The 16,426-nt window shown below is 41.2% G+C and overlaps 1 protein-coding gene across 1 annotated transcript in view; it reads left to right on the top strand.

Moving 5' to 3' along the window:
* LOC126198816 (myogenesis-regulating glycosidase-like) overlaps window positions 1-16,426 on the top strand; it is a 297,131-nt gene that overhangs the window by 138,718 nt on the left and 141,987 nt on the right. The gene's annotated exons all lie outside the window — the stretch shown is intronic.

Here is a 16,426-nt window from a genome sequence, read left to right on the forward strand (position 1 = left end):
CGGAAGGCGATTTTATGGTCTCCAAAGTAGAAGGATTCTCCATTAGTGCCTCTCACATGACGTGGCGCATGTGAGCGCTGCTCGCTGCTGATTGGGATGTAGCAGAATTCCACTTCGCTGCCATCTGCAACAAGTCAGTAACCAAACAGTGCCTTCAGAAATAGACCCTTATTTTTAGAATATTAGTGAGAATGCAGATTGGTGAGTTACTCTAGCCAACATTCTCGCACACGATTTCTAACAAAATGACAGCAGTATTTACGTGCGTATGATGTGGCTCTTCGTTATTCACATTATGGATTTATACCATTTTCAATAAGTGAGGAGACACCATGCAGTGAATCTGACATCAAACTGTCGTTAGGCATTGTTAGACATGTTGCTGCCGATAATATCAATTATTTTGCTTAGCTGATACGCTGAAAATGGAAGAAACTGAGAGATACTGATAATAAAATTTATGCTGGAACACATATTAAACATTAATATCAAGTTAGTTCACAATATCGGGAGGTTACATTTTGTTCACCAGCAGTAAGGAAAGTACTGACATGACGTATGCGAATCTGTAATTACGAAAACAAATAAAATTTTCAAGACAAATTCCACTGATTATTGTTATGGATTAGGCGGAAGTAAAGAATTGTGCAACTGAAGTAGATTTTATACTTCTTTCAGAAAACCAGTTTTGAGATTTAAATTAGCCTAAACCCATGGTACAATATGTTTAGACAGGAGAAATGAAAATGATACAAAATGACAACTGTGCACTTTTTAGTAAGGAAAAATCTTGACGTACTGTGGACTTGGCTATTATAAATATCAGTCATCTGAGGATTTTAGAAAGTTAACCTACATTCACACGTATGACGCATAAGGCTACTTGTTAATGTTCCAGTACCTGAAAAAAATTTCATAGCTATATAATTCAGAGACTAGGAATAGACATCATCATGTACTGTCCCTTTGCTGGATTTAGTCATTTAGCAGACAAGAAAATACTGTGAAACCACGTAGTATATTAAGAAGGGGCAGCTGTCATTGGTAATAATTTTAATGGAAGCTTCTTGCTGGAGTTAATATAATAAGTAAATATAAGCTGATCTGCTTTTGGCGGTACGTTCTTTGTTTCCTTCAATTACAGACGGACATTTCCCTGTATTGATACCACCTTGCAATCATTTTCCACGAAGTGTGGTTTGATTAAGTCGAATAAGTGCGAACAGACCGTTATCTCAATATTTTCTGTCGCTGAAACAATAAACTCAAGACAGTAGAAAGTATTATTTTCATAGGTACTGGTTGGTCACCCTCATACGTTTACCTGAAGTAATCGCTGGGTGTCAGCACAGATCGTGTCGTTTGGTTACGCTGCGAGTACAGAGTCGCGACTCTGTTACAGCTGATATCAGCGAGCCGCGTGGCAGCGGCAGCGGTCGCCGGCCACTCACCTTTGTGGGAGAGAATCTGGACGCGGCCAGCAGCCTCGTCGTAGCGGGTGCTGAGGCTGGCTGCGGCGGGAGCCACCAGCAGGCAGAACACTACCAGCAGCGGCACGGCGGTCGCGGTCACAGCTGGAGGCAGAGGAGAGCGGCGAGTCGTCAAGCCCAGTGCATTCACAGCAACTGCCACAAAAACACCTGGCATTTTGACCCTACTGTTCCGCGTTATCCGGCGAGGAAACGAGGGACGATAACATCTCTGGGATCAGAAAGTTTCCTAGGTCAAACAAATACATTGCTCTGCTTCACTTGGACGCCCCCTTGAGTATGATGCGCTCATTAGTTGCCCTGCGGTCCCTCTTGGAACCATGGCACACTCAGGAACCTCGAAGAATCCCATATGATCCTAAACAGGTCTACAGTATCAACCGCAGTCAGACGCCCTCTGTCGGACCCGCTTGAATCTACGACATCCACCTTCTTGCGTGAATATTACTTGTACTTGTGTTTGAGCAGAACACAAAATGTTAACAATATCATCTGTGATTTCCTGTGTTAGTCTAGGGATGAAATGGCGCCTAGGTTACACAGCGGTCTCGAATCGTGAATAAGTGACGTCCTTATGCTGATAACAATCCCAACGTAAGAGCTGTAGGATATGGTTTGAACCCAAAAAAGACAACGCTCAGTCGCTATGTTCTTGGCTGACTATCTGGACGTTTGTGCATTAGGAGATTATTTGTACACGAAAACGACAACACGCGGTCACCAAGTGTTTGGTTGGAATTTCCCATGTCAGCGTAACAGGGTGTAATATAGACGGAAGTACGATAACGGTGTGCTTGTCTGCTGGTCGAATATATTCAGGATATTAATAGTAAGGTTAGCCCTCATACATACCATCATTAAGACGAATACATATCGACCTATGTACTGAATTCAAACTAGTGTGCGACTGCCCACAATAGAGACTCTTATTACAAATTTATTCTCGTTGTTAGCAGTATACCAAAAAGGAGAAAACTTTTAAAAATTGACTGACTTTTTGTAAGTTTCAACATGATGTTCTCTTTTATAATGATGTCTCTCACCTTTTATTTATGTTTTGTACAATAGATTAGAATTCATCACATTCGTGAAATATCTTTCTGAGAACACATAATATTACATAATTTGTTCCTGATTTATGGGAACCTTTGTAGCAGAATAATACTGCAGAACTACGTATATCCATTATTCCCCTACTCCTTCAATAGCCCCCTGATTCTGTAAAATATCGCCTTACAGCAGGTCAGTGTAATTCTCCCTGTATCGGTCATAACTACGGAAGATCAATATGAGTACGCATTGAGATCGTACACAATCCCATAAAAAGATGAAACATCCTCTTAAGTGCTGTATTACAACTAGTACCCGACCTACCATGACAGAGATTCTAGTTACACTATTTTGTAATACTGCATTTTAACGAAACAGGAGTCGTTCTACCCTTGGTGTGAGTTCCAGGTTACCTGGGATTATAGGATAACAGAATAGAACAGAAAATATGGGTGACTTACTTAATTTGGCCATTAAAAGGCGCCTTGAAGAGACTGTGCCACACATACTTGGCTGCTTTCCGTTTTGTATGAGAAACATTTGACTCTACATACCTCTGACTAAGGGCTGTATGGATAGCGATCCTGTACCTCCCTAAACATCGTTTAAAATTATATTTTACCAAAATAAAGTGCGGCTTGCCAGCAGATTTTTGGTGGGGCTGCATATCGCTCATAGACGTTTTCGAAGCTTAAAAGAAATATTAAAAAAATTCCATTTCTTCCCGTAATCCAATGGTAACCAAAGGGAAATACCTGTAGTAAACTACTCATTGGTGAATATCTAAAATAGTGTCTTACTTTATATTTCTATCGCATTTCTTAGCTCCATAGAAATGGTGTTTCCGTTCACGTACTACTTACTCGTTACTCTCTTAAAATTATCCATCATGAGAACTGTTACTAGCCTTATGAAATAACTGCACTTAAGACATCAGACATGAAAGTGCCACCCGTACTTGTGCAGGTTAGATATAAAAGATTTTAAGAAATCACTACATGAACTAAATGCATCGAAAATGTCTTTCAAAAACAGTGAAATACTAAGCTAGAAATAAACCCTAGAATCCAAGCCGTACAGCAATCTACAACAGTGCCACCCACAGGGGGCGTGAGCTCACCTTGAACCATCCTAGAGCTCGCTGCGAAGTGCACTACTGCTGCAGCTGATCTCCTGGTGTGAAGATTCAATACATGGCTTATATATAAGTGAAATTTTGTCCAAAAATGCAAGTCACTTGCACATGAAGGACGCGATTATCATCGCCATGTTTTACGATGAACTCTTAAGATATGAATCCTCTCGAATCGCGTCTCGTCGCACTCCGAGATAACTTATCAATATAATGTAATACTTAACATGGTCGGATAAAAGCTTTATCGTTTGCTAAAAGAAAAAAGATCGTTAAGTTATAAATAATTTGCTCTTTTTTAACACAAAGGTAAAGTAACTGTTATCTGAGCGAAGGAACGCAGTATTCTGGTTTCCTCAGTGGAGTAAAGTTTCAGCTGGCGTGACGTCACAATCATTTTATGTTTTGTGTCTTTATTTGCGTTAAACGGAATTTGCATATGATAGTATGTAATAATTTTTAAAAAAATGGTTCAAATGGCTCTGAGCACTATGGGACTCAACTGCTGAGGTCATTAGTCCCCTAGAACTTAGAACTAGTTAAACCTAACTAACCTAAGGACATCACAAACATCCATGCCCGAGGCAGGATTCGAACCTGCGACCGTAGCGGTCTTGCGGTTCCAGACTGCAGCGCCTTTAACCGCACGGCCACTTCGGCCGGCTGTAATAATTTATTTGTATAGTTCCGACGAGTACAAAATTCCAAATAAATTATTATTAAAAAATTTAGATCGAACAAACGGATAATGTAAACCAATGAAAACGCTAAAGTAAGTTGAAATTGGATGAGGAAAGTAAGTATAGCCTATAAATGTATTAGAAATGAAACGGATGGACATTGTTTACACTGACCAGATAATGGGTTTCCTTTGTTCTTTGGTTTCTCGCTTTTTTTCTCCCTTAATCAGCAACCCGTTATGTATCTAAATGCTAATCAATTTAAAATTTCAATATACGAAGATAGTGATTACATGAAGTGTGGAAACTGCTAGTATCTTTTCTGTAGTTATTTGTGCTGGCATCATGGCATATGCCAAAGTTTCTGAAGGTGATTGATGTAGCTCTTTACATTTTGATCGGTGAATAAGTGACAAATAATAAGAGGCTGCTAGAAGACGACCTTGGGGCAGATAAGTGTCAGTTCCAGAGAAATGTAAGGAAACGGTATTCAATGTAGACAGAACGACTTATTTTCAGAAGACACACTCGAGTAAGACGTAGCTACATTTACAGCTTTATAGGCGTAGAGAGACACTATTAAGTAGTATATACGCTTAGAACCTATGAGGTTAAATGGATACAACACGGGGAGCATAAGGTTACCTACGACTTATACAGAAACTGGAATGTAGTTACAAGAGGTGAAGGATAAGAGGACAGGAAACGGAGACCTAGTAGCAGAGGTGGAAGTGGGACAGAGTTATAGCTTATTCCCCATGATATTCACTAAATTGCAAGTCAACTATGTGGTAATTTACATAGGAAAATAATTCGAGAAGAATAGTAATTTCAAGGTTGGCCTATGATACTGAAATCCATTCAGAGACAGCCAAGTATGAGGAAGATTAGCTAAAAGGAATGCATAATGTATTGAAGAAAATCATAAGATGAACACAAAAGTAAGACAGGGATAATGAAATTCATCTGAATGAATCAGAGTCCATTGTGTGAATTCTCTTACGAAGCGAGACATCAACAGCTAGTAGATGAGATACGCTACTTCGTTAGCAGTGTAATTGACGACATAGAGAGGGTATAAAACATAGAGTCACAGTAATGAGGTAAACGATTCCGAAAATCTGAAATTCACTAACAGCGGATATAGATTTAAATTTCAAGTGTCTTTCCGAACGGTATCTGTCTGGCGGGTAGCCTTGAGAGGAAATGAAACGTGAGTGATCAGCTGTTCAGACAAGAAGAGAATAGAACCTATTGAGTTAATGTGCTTAAAAAAATGCTTAAGACTAGATCGGTATACTGGTTAACCAATGAACAGATATTGTGAAGAAGTGGACAGAAAAGAGTATTATGGTACAAAGTGAGCCAACGAAGTGTTGACAGCACAGATACTGGGACGAATTTTAAAATTTTTCTTCAGAATTTGACGTTCAGAGAAATTTCGGGCTTGCAGCCAGTTCTCGTTCATTGCACTGCAAGATGTTTCGATTGGGCACCTGCCAGTCATCTTCAGACTAACCATCGAGTCTACGACATCATGGAATGTAGGAAACAACACGAAGCCTTGAGTACCGTTAGCAGGTTTAAATGGATGGAGCTTACGGTGGTTGTGCAGAGATGAAGAAATCTGTGTATGGTAAATAAGTGTAGACAACTACATCAAACCAGTCTGCAGAATGTAGACCACAGCGATAACAATGGGGATTTACAACGTGGTAGCATCTGCGTTGCTATTTGTCTATGCATTTACTTAATTTTTTCGAATAGTACATGCGTCCGTTACATTCTCAAATGGCTCTGAGCACTATGCATCTTAACTTCTGAGGTCATCAGTCGCCTAGAACTTAGAACTAATTAAACCTAACTAACCTAAGGACATCACACACATCCATGTCCGAGGCAGGATTCGAACCGGCGACCGTGGCGGGCGCTCGGCTCCAGACTGAAGCGCCTAGAACCGCACGGCCACTCCGGCCGGCTGTTACATTCTCCTCAACACACGTTGAAATATACGAGTATAAGGAATTGGTTGAAATGTGAGTCATGTAATAGAGACACAGGACTGTGACAGTGCAGAGTAAAAATTATAATTTAATAATAAATGGAGAACGCAGTAATGATAGGACTACCTGTAACATCATTCAACACGACAACTCTTAAAAATGGATATTCTGCATAAATCACAGAGCCTTTCACGCCAAGATTCGCTGGCTTGGACGTAATGCAAAAGCGGCTTATCGGCGGCTCGTGAAAATGTTTGTCAGCCTCTGCTATCGAAGCGCATGTGAGATGAGACGTCACTGGGTCTGAATCTATCATGAATATTTCTGACAACAAATTCGATCCTTTAAGCCATGAGATTTATTTCTAACATTTGATGAGAATCACACTTTCCAGTCACCTCTTACATCGGACCAGGGTTTCACATACTCAACACTCTTTTTCATCATAGTCAGCTAAGAAGTAACTATGTTTTTAATATGGCATATAGTAACATAGTCGTACTAATAGAATTAAAAATGATCTGACCGTATGTAGAGAAAATCTGAATAAACAGCACTGACTTCAGACTAACAAAATTTATAAGGTACTTCAGTGCCTGTGTTGCTAGAAAGAACAGTGTAATGTTGCTGCGGACATGTTCCTCGGACATCCGCTGTGCGAGGCAGCAACTTTCAATTCAAATATCCTGTCCTGTACGGGAATTACATAACGTGTGTGCGAGTACAGGTTGTGACGCAGCAACGGCTACATATGGAAGTTTTGGTTTGGCTGTGTGCCGTACACGGATAGCAAAAGCGGTTAAGGCATCCACTCGAAAAGAGCGGGAAATTCGGGATTTCATGCATATATTGTAAATAAAATTAATATTAACAGTAATAGTATTACTGCTTCTAATGCTGCCGCTATAACAATAGTAACAACAATAATTATTACTGTAATAGTGATTTAGCGATACAGAATGTAATGAAGAGTTTGTTAAAGCCATTTCTGATGTAGCGAGTTCTGAGGGAAGGAAATTTAAGTGCACTGCACTAGCCAAGAGCACTGCAACAAGTGGCAGATCTGGTCGGAAAGAAGGTTGTGCTGAAATAAGGTAGATATTCCACTAACCATCATTTGAAGCTGAAGATGTTATTCATTTTTCTGATACAAAGTGGGATGTCATTCCAGAGTCTGGTTCATGTTACTGAAGAGGACATCGAGAAAGTGGGTGAGTAATGGAGTGGAAGATGATTTTGTTCTGATAGGATCGAGTATTTCTACTGTGAGGGACAGTGGACTTCGATAAGACAGTAGAGGAGACGGAGTGTAAGGAAGTTTCTTTTCCAAGTCGATAAAGAAGAGACTTATCATACTTTTGTAGTGCTTGGAGACCAGCTGACACCTTTTTGCACACTGCCGGTACGTCCACAGTCCAATTTAGCCTCCTATCTGTTATTACTCCTAGACTCTTTGCTGAAGGAGAGAAGTTGATATTTGTACTATTAATCTTTATACGAGGGTAATCGCAAAAGTAAGGTCTATTTTCTTATAAGTAAATAAACCTGTTTATTTCTACAATGGTTTACATCGGTTTACAGCTTGAACATATAGCTATTTTTCGACATAATCACCATTTCTGTCGATGCATTTTTGTAGACGCTGTGGCAGTGTTTGTATGCCCATGTCATACCAGCTCGCCACCATGCTGTTCAGAAAGTTATGAGCCTCTGCTTTCACCTCGTCGTTGGAGTTGAATCGCTTTCCGACCTAGGGAACAGGTGATAGCCACTGGGAGCAAAGTCAGGGCTATAGGGTGGGTGGGTGGGTGATTATGTTCCACTGAAACTGTGGCAGGAGAGCAATCGTATGCCGAGGGATGTGTGGGCGATCGTTGCCATAGAGAATGTGTATGCCCTTGCTTAACATTCCGCTTCTCCGGTTCTGAATTCACCGTTTTTTTTTTTCAGAATCGCACAGTACCTATTGTGGTCCCAGTGATTCACCTCTGACGACGAGGTGAAAGAAGAGGTTCATAACTTTCTGAACAGCATGGTGGCGAGCTGGTATGACATGGGCATACAAAAACTGCCGCAGCATCTACAAAAATACATCGACAGAAATGGTGATTATGTCGAAAAATAGCTAAATGTTCAAGTTGTACACTGATGTAAACCATTGTAGAAATAAACAGGTCTATGTACTCATTAAAAAATAGGAGACCTTACTTTTGGGACTACCCTCGTAGATGGTAGGGATGCCCGATAGTCTGGGCTAATGACACTAGTATTGTAAGGGGGCGTGGTCTCCTGACCTTCATTTCTTACATATTCCGACCTCATCATCGTATTCTGCGTATCAAGACGTTTCATTCGGGCCCAAACTCGATTGCGTAGAGTCAGTTTTACATATTTCCATTTAATCGATATGCAGATCTAATAAATAAATCTCAAGTTCGCACCGAGATTACAAAGTCGAGACTGGCGTACACGAACATTCAAGACACGATGGCCACAGGAGTTTTTGTTCGGCAGAGGCAATCAGCCCACTGGAAAGTCGGTAGGAGGGTGGGTTAGCACACAGCAGTGCCGGCCGGCCGACCACCCATGGACCAAAACAGTTTTTGCCAGAGAAGAGGTAATGTGGCCTGCGTGTTCACCTTAAATGCCAAACCCACTGTATTCTTTGGGAGCGGCCCAGCATACGCATTTTTTTGATGGATCTAGTGCGCAGTTTTAGAGTTCTCACAAGTGGACAGTAAACGCCTAATGCAGATGCTATATATTTCCGGATTGGTCGGCTTAAATGGAGCGCCATTCTGCTACTTGTAAGGGTAACGCTGATTGGTGGACTATTTCTGATGCAATGAGCCGGTGGACAGACAGCGTATGATATACCCTTTCGCTTTTTGCGGGAAGGGAAGTCGTTCCGATGATGCTCCTGTAGCGGGAACATGTAGCACGAGCGAGTGCGCTCGTGCGTGTATGCAGAGAGTGAGGAACAAAATCTCTACTCAGTACTGCACTGAGAGAGCACCTCTGTCGCTAGCGAATCGGAGATATACTCTATATTATGTCGCTCGCTATTAAGCATTGGTTCACTTTGTTGGCCGCGACACTTAATGTGCGATGTGAACACAGACAGAGAATTAGTTAGCGCCTGCGAGCGAACATTGAGTGGCATCGCGGTGAACTGGCTATCTGACCGGTGTACGACGCCAATAGTTAGACTACGGGCAGATAGGAGTCCTTGACTTCATCAAGGCGTAGAGAGAGTTCGATTGGCGAAGGTCAATCCAGATAGAAAGAGATAGTTTTGTTAGTTTTCAGTGGCGAACGACGCAGGTAGCAGTCATCGCAGCTCACAGTATTGTGCGCTACAGTCTAGGCGAGCCCCATCTTCCCTCCATTACAAATAACATACTTCATTCACGTCACTCCATTACATTTCGCACGCGACAGCCTCGATCGCAGTTGGAAAAATTCAGTCGGATAATTATTCAAGTTGAGTAGTCGCAGCTCTCAGCCATTCTGCCGAGTAAATAACATTCTTAAAGAAAAGGGATAAAAGAGCTTTCCCACACTTTGTATGTTAATGTCATTAACAGGATTCCTATCCATATGAGGTAACCTCCTATTCCGAAAAGAACCCTGAAATTTGTGTATCAGTTTATAAATAAAACTTTCACTTATTTTCGTAAATTTTGCAATAAATAATATTTTCCGTTCGCTTAATGTTTTTCTTTCACTAATTAGCAATACTCCAGTATCCAAGTATCCCACTAGAAAAAGAAAATAGAATACTTTGTGTCTTTTCCTTACAGCATATGACACCAGAGGATATTTATTGCTGAAAGTTTTTCAGGTATCTCTTTTTGGTACGTTAGGAGCGTCTGTCTGACTTCTGTAGTAGTGTGGGGTGGAAACTGCTTCTTGCAGGAGCCAAAGCGTACTTGTCAGATCAATCTGTTGCACAACTCGTCAACATAACACCCACACACTGACAGTATGACCTAGCATATCAGCTTGGGTTTTGATTGAATTCAGCTTTAGCAATATATTCTGCACCCATTTAATTACTTCATACAAGTCAGTATTGAAATTTTCGATGGCTGTTATTAAATTTATTGGTTTTGCACTTACATACAACTGGAGATCAAAAATGGTTCTAATGGCTCTGAGCACTATGGGACTTAACTCCTCAGGTCATCAATTCCCTAGAATTCCCGGGCATGATTCGAACCTGCGACCGTAGCAGTCTCGCGGTTCCGGACTGAAGCGCCTAGAACCGATCGGCCACCGGGGCACGCAACCGGAGATCATCCGCGTACTTAGGACTACCGAACCCTGTAGTACGCCTCATACTACCTGCGTCCGTTACGACCTGACAGTGTCGAAAAGGGGGTGTTTCTGGCGAGATGTCACGCACGAGCGAAACCAAAGCGCTGTTGCTGGAGAGAAATTTAGGTTGTTAAGTTTAGCAAGTAAGATGTCGAAGTCGACGGCGTCAAAACCTATGCAGAACTCTAACAAACATAATAGAGGCGTCTCTAGTCTATCTATGGTAAGCCTTAGGTCATCTGTTATATTTATGAAAGCAGATGTCCTGAGATGGTTGGGCAACCTGATTAGTATTCGTGTAGACTGTTGTTTCTATTCAATGGTTGGTTAGCTGGTAGTGTGCTATGTCAGCCAAGGCCATGGGGAGTAGCGGAATAACGTATATAGGTCGGTAATGATAGTCTGCTGAGGAAAGTCCGTTTCAGACGGTGGCTTAAATATTACCTGTTTGAGAACCTCATGGAAATCCCTTGCGGATAAGGATTGGTTGAAAACATCTTTTATGGTGGGCCGTAGTGTGGCAATAAAAAGCTTAATCAGTAGGGTTCAGTAGATGCTGCTCTAAAACGAACGATCATTTTAACGGTGGTTTTAACAGTAACATACTCCGTGGCTACTGTCGTTTATCCCCATGAAAGAATCAATAAGTCTCTGTTTCCTTTGTGCTTACAATGTTGTTGTAGGTAATATGGAGTAGTAGGACAATTTCTCGAATGCAACATGGAATGAGATACAGCTTTTACTTTGCTGCTGATGAGACCACACAGATTTTGCCGTAGGACAGCTGGTCAGTGTCTGTTGTAGGTCAATGAATGGACATACCAGCTTTTAGAATTTGTCACAGGCTGACCGATTCTGTTGCGCTTCTGCTTATAAGCGATGTCATTATACGTGTGCGGTGTACCTTGTATGGCCGTTGTGCCGTTTCTCTGAAATTCATGGGGATGTGCGTTACACAATAGGCAGTAATACAGAGCGAATCACCTAGTCTGTCACATATGTTGTATCTCAGAAAGACATAGCCGGCTAAATTTACTGAACTAATGGGAACGCTGGCTTCAAGCGAGATATCGAGTAGAAGTATTACTTGAATGTCTAGCTCTCGAAATATTTGGCGGAAATCGTCATAATGGGCTGGGAGAGATTGGAAACTTCCGTGTGCGACGTAAAGCGTGGTCCTTCAGTTATAGCATGAGCCAGGATATTGTTTGTCCATATAACATCGGGCTCTGGGTCAGTGTTGACAAAGTGCCTATTCACTGAGGAATTTGTTCAGTTGGTGAGAGGGTGGTGTGGGATGCGAAATAGGGATAGCTAACATTCGGGGCGACCGTGGGTACTGCAACCAATACTAGCAGGGTCCGCCACAGAATCAGGACATTGGAACGGTAATGTTGTTGTTGTTGTCTTCAGTCCTGAGACTGGTTTGATGCAGCTCTCCATGCTACTCTATCCTGTGCAAGCTTCTTCATCTCCCAGTACTTACTGCAACCTACATCCTTCTGAATCTTCTTAGTGTATTCATCTCTTGGTCTCCCTCTACCATTTTTACCCTCCACGCTGCCCTCCAATACTAAGTTGGTGATCCCTTGATGCCTCAGAATATGTCCTACCAACCGGTCCCTTCTTCTTGTCAAGTTGTGCCACAAGCTCCTCTTTTCCCCACTTCTATTCAATACCTCCTCATTAGTTATGTGATCTACCCATCTAATCTTCAGCATTCGTCTGTAGCACCACATTACGAAAGCTTCTATTCTCTTCTTGTCCAAACTATTTATCGTCCACGTTTCACTTCCATACATGGCTCCACTCCATACAAATACTTTCAGAAACGACTTCCTGACACTTAAGTCTATACTCGATGTTAACAAACTTCTCTTCTTCAGAAACGCTTTCCTTGCCATTGCCAGTCTACATTTTATATCCTCTCTACTTCGACCATCATCAGTTATTTTGCTCCCCAAATAGCAAAAGTCCTTCACTACTTTAAGTGTCTCATTTCCTAATCTAATTCCCTCAGCATCACCCGACTTACTTCGACTACATTCCATTATCCTCGTTTTGCTTTTGTTGATGTTCATCTTGTATCCTCCTTTCAAGACACTGTCCATACCGTTCAACTGCTCTTCCAAGTCTTTCGCTGTCTCTGACAGAATTACAATGTCATCGGCGAACCTCAACGTTTTTATTTCTTCTCCATGGACTTTAATATATACTCCGAATTTTTCTTTTGTTTCCTTTACTGCTTGCTCAATATACAGATTGAATAACATCTGGGACAGGCTACAACCCTGTCTCACTCCCTTCCCAACCGCTGCTTCCCTTTCATACCCCTCGACTCTTATAACTGCCATCTGGTTTCTGTACAAATTGTAAATAGCCTTTCGCTCCCTGTATTTTACCCCTGTCACCTTTAGAATTTGAAAGACAGTATTCCAGTCAACATTGACAAAAGCTTTCTCTAAGTCTACACATGCTAGAAATGTAGGTTTGCCTTTCCTTAATCTATTTTCTAAGATAAGTCGTAGGGTCAGTATTGCCTCACGTGTTCCAACATCTCTGCGGAATCCAAACTGATCTTCGCGGAGGTCGGCTTCTACCAGTTTTTCCATTCGTCTGTAAAGAATTCGCGTTAGTATATTGCAGCTGTGACTTATTAAACTGATTGTTCGGTAATTTTCACATCTGTCAACACCTGCTTTCTTTGGGATTGGAATTATTATATTCTTCTTGAAGTCTGAGGGTATTTCGCCTGTCTCATACATCTTGCTCACCAGATGGTAGAGTTTTGTCAGGACTGGCTCTCCCAAGGCCGTCAGTAGTTCCAATGGAATGTTGTCTACTCCCGGGGCCTTGTTTTGACTCAGGTCTTTCAGTGCTCTGTCAAACTCTTCACGCAGTATCATATCTCCCATTTCATCTCCATCTACATCCTCTTCCATTTCCATAATATTGTCCTCAAGTACATCGCCCTTGTATAGACCCTCTATTTACTCCTTCCACATTTCTGCTTTCCCCTCTTTGCTTAGAACTGGGTTTCCATCTGAGATCTTGATACTCATACAAGTGGCTCTCTTTTCTCTAAAAGTCTCTTTAATTTTCTTGTAGGCAGTATCTATCTTACCCCTAGTGAGATAAGCCTCTACATCCTTACATTTGTCCTCTAGCCATCCCTGCTTAGCCATTTTGCACTTCCTGTCAATCTCATTTTTGAGAAGTTTGTATTCCCTTTTTCCTGCTTCATTTACTGCGTTTTTATATTTTCTCCTTTATCAATGAAATTAAATATTTCTTCTGTTACCCAAGGATTTCTACCAGCCCTCGTCTTTCTACCTACTTGATCCTCTGCTGCCTTCACTAGTTCATCCCTCACAGCTACCCATTCTTCTTCTACTGTATTTCTTTCCCCCATTCCTGTCAATTGTTCCCCTATGCTCTCCCTGAAACTCTGTACAACCTCTGGTTTAGTCAGTTTATCCAGGTCGCATCTCCTTAAATTCCCACCTTTTTGCAGTTTCTTCAGTAATGGGGAAGAGAATTCCTACAGACAGAGCCACAGTAATCTGCACGCAAATTACCAAATGCAAGGTAAGAGGAACAGTAATAGAGTGGAGCTAATTAGAAACAACGCCAATGATATGACAGTTAATTTATAAATAAAAATGAATGTGAAATTAAAGTAGCAGAGCGATTATAAAAGAAGTGATAGATAAAAAAGTAATTACTTAAGTGAAAATGAAAGTAGTTAATGCATTACTAAATTATGATGAATAACACCAAAGAAATGACAGTAAATTGCTGATTAAAATGCCAGTATGAATGAGTTAGTATATTAACTGAACGTCTAAATAAGAAATAAAAAAGGAGTAAGTAATAATATAACGTTAAACAGTTAATACGTTAACAAATTAGGGCTAGGTACGTTCTTATTCACAGATACCACTAGCGGCTGCCAGGGTTGGCAAGTTCTTAGTTCCAAGCCTCAAGCTTTCGATTTCATTTGCATTGCAAACTGATCTCTTTCCATCGCCTCTCTTCACCAGTATTTCACCTTCACTCGTCTATCTGTGGATGATATTTGGCCCCAATACTGAAGTGATTGGAACGGAAACATTGCGGGGGAAAGCGGTCAGTATTTCTGAAGCATATGAAGTTGGGAATCAAACTTTGTGAAACACGACATCACAGACTTACAGCTTGCGTCAGCAGAAGATGGTGAGTTTATTAGTGAAGTCACTTTTTAATGGACGAATTGCAGTATGTTAATGATTAAAACGATGAACGAATAAGTGGTTCAATATAACACTAAAGAGGACGAATGCAATTTAGAGCATTATGTCGATTGACTATGTATAGTGGACAGGTGTGGATATCAGGAATAGTGACTGAGAATTTTGCTTAACGGAGTGTGACACTTCCCAGTGCAGGCTTTGATGAAGGAGATATGATCCTAAGCGCCTGTTTTTTATAATCTGGCTCTTATATACCTTTTCGAATCACAGATATTAGTGTAAATTGTTTCTTAAAGCTAACGTTTCCAACTAAATTATCTCTACCGCTTTTCTTTCTTCTTAGACGGTGTGCTGACAGCAGTGATATGTCAATGTTCAGAACATAGCTCGTTCGATCAGTAATAAAGTGTTGAAGAAATAAATAGGGACATGAGAACTGATGATCCAATTTGATATCGAAAAGCATGTGAAGACTGCGTTGCGTGAGTTTCTGTGACAGGAACCTACGTGTTCTGTGAAAAATGGTTGGTACAGTGGGTGCCATTGTTCTGCCGTATTGCACAAAGTTAATTCGCATTTGGATTCAAACTAGGGACTCAAAATTGTGGATGCCTTTCGTCATTAGTATGTAGGTGGTATTACGACGGACAAGTGTATCAGATTGCCAGACGGGTACAGTTAATTCACATTCGGTGCTGGCACTCATTCCCTTACTACTACGGGTCTTTGCATACAAGGCACTACAGAAATTGGTGGTCCTGGGATTTGGTTCAGGAAGGTTAGTTAAACATCTGCAGTGTCTAAAATAAAGTAAATGTAAATCAAAACACAATGGTGACTCTCTGAAACAGGCCCGACGTAGGAGCTTATATGCATCCCACTATGTGGGAGGATCTGTGGCTCCCATCCTCGTACCACCTTTTAACAAATGTCTTATTTTTAACACGTCTTCACCGACTGCACAAAACAAAGATCTGATACCAGCAATGTGTTACATGAAGTGATAGACAATCACTCGGCTGATTGTACGAGGCTCTTTGTAACTTATACTTTCCTGTCTTAACAGTCGTTCTAAAATAACCACGAAAGAACTAGGAATCGTTAGAGTGTCGAAGTAATGTAAGCGAGCAACTGAAGACGTGCATTGCGACTTCGTTTTCGGAGTGGTCACTGTGTCGTCGGTTAAAGGAAGACTTGCATCATACTGTTTTGATCATTGCTACACATAAACATTTCTTTTCTCAGGCATCGGATGACAGATCCCAGTACAGAGCATTAAATCACTTCGTACTGTGAGTGTAAGGCTTATACAGGTTTTGTGGTGGGAGAAGATTTTCTGCATTGGAACCTTTACAACTCTTCAAGACATCGCTGTTCGTTCTTCAGTGCACCGCCTCTCCAAAATCTTTGGAGAAACCTGATTACTGTGGAGATAATTTATTAGCATTGATATCTGCATCCTCACCTCTCTTATACGAGGTGGACTCAAGTTCTAAGGCCTCCGATTTTTTTCTAATTA

Source organism: Schistocerca nitens, chromosome 8 (assembly GCF_023898315.1).
Source record: "Schistocerca nitens isolate TAMUIC-IGC-003100 chromosome 8, iqSchNite1.1, whole genome shotgun sequence".
Classification (NCBI taxonomy): Eukaryota; Metazoa; Arthropoda; class Insecta; order Orthoptera; family Acrididae; genus Schistocerca; species Schistocerca nitens.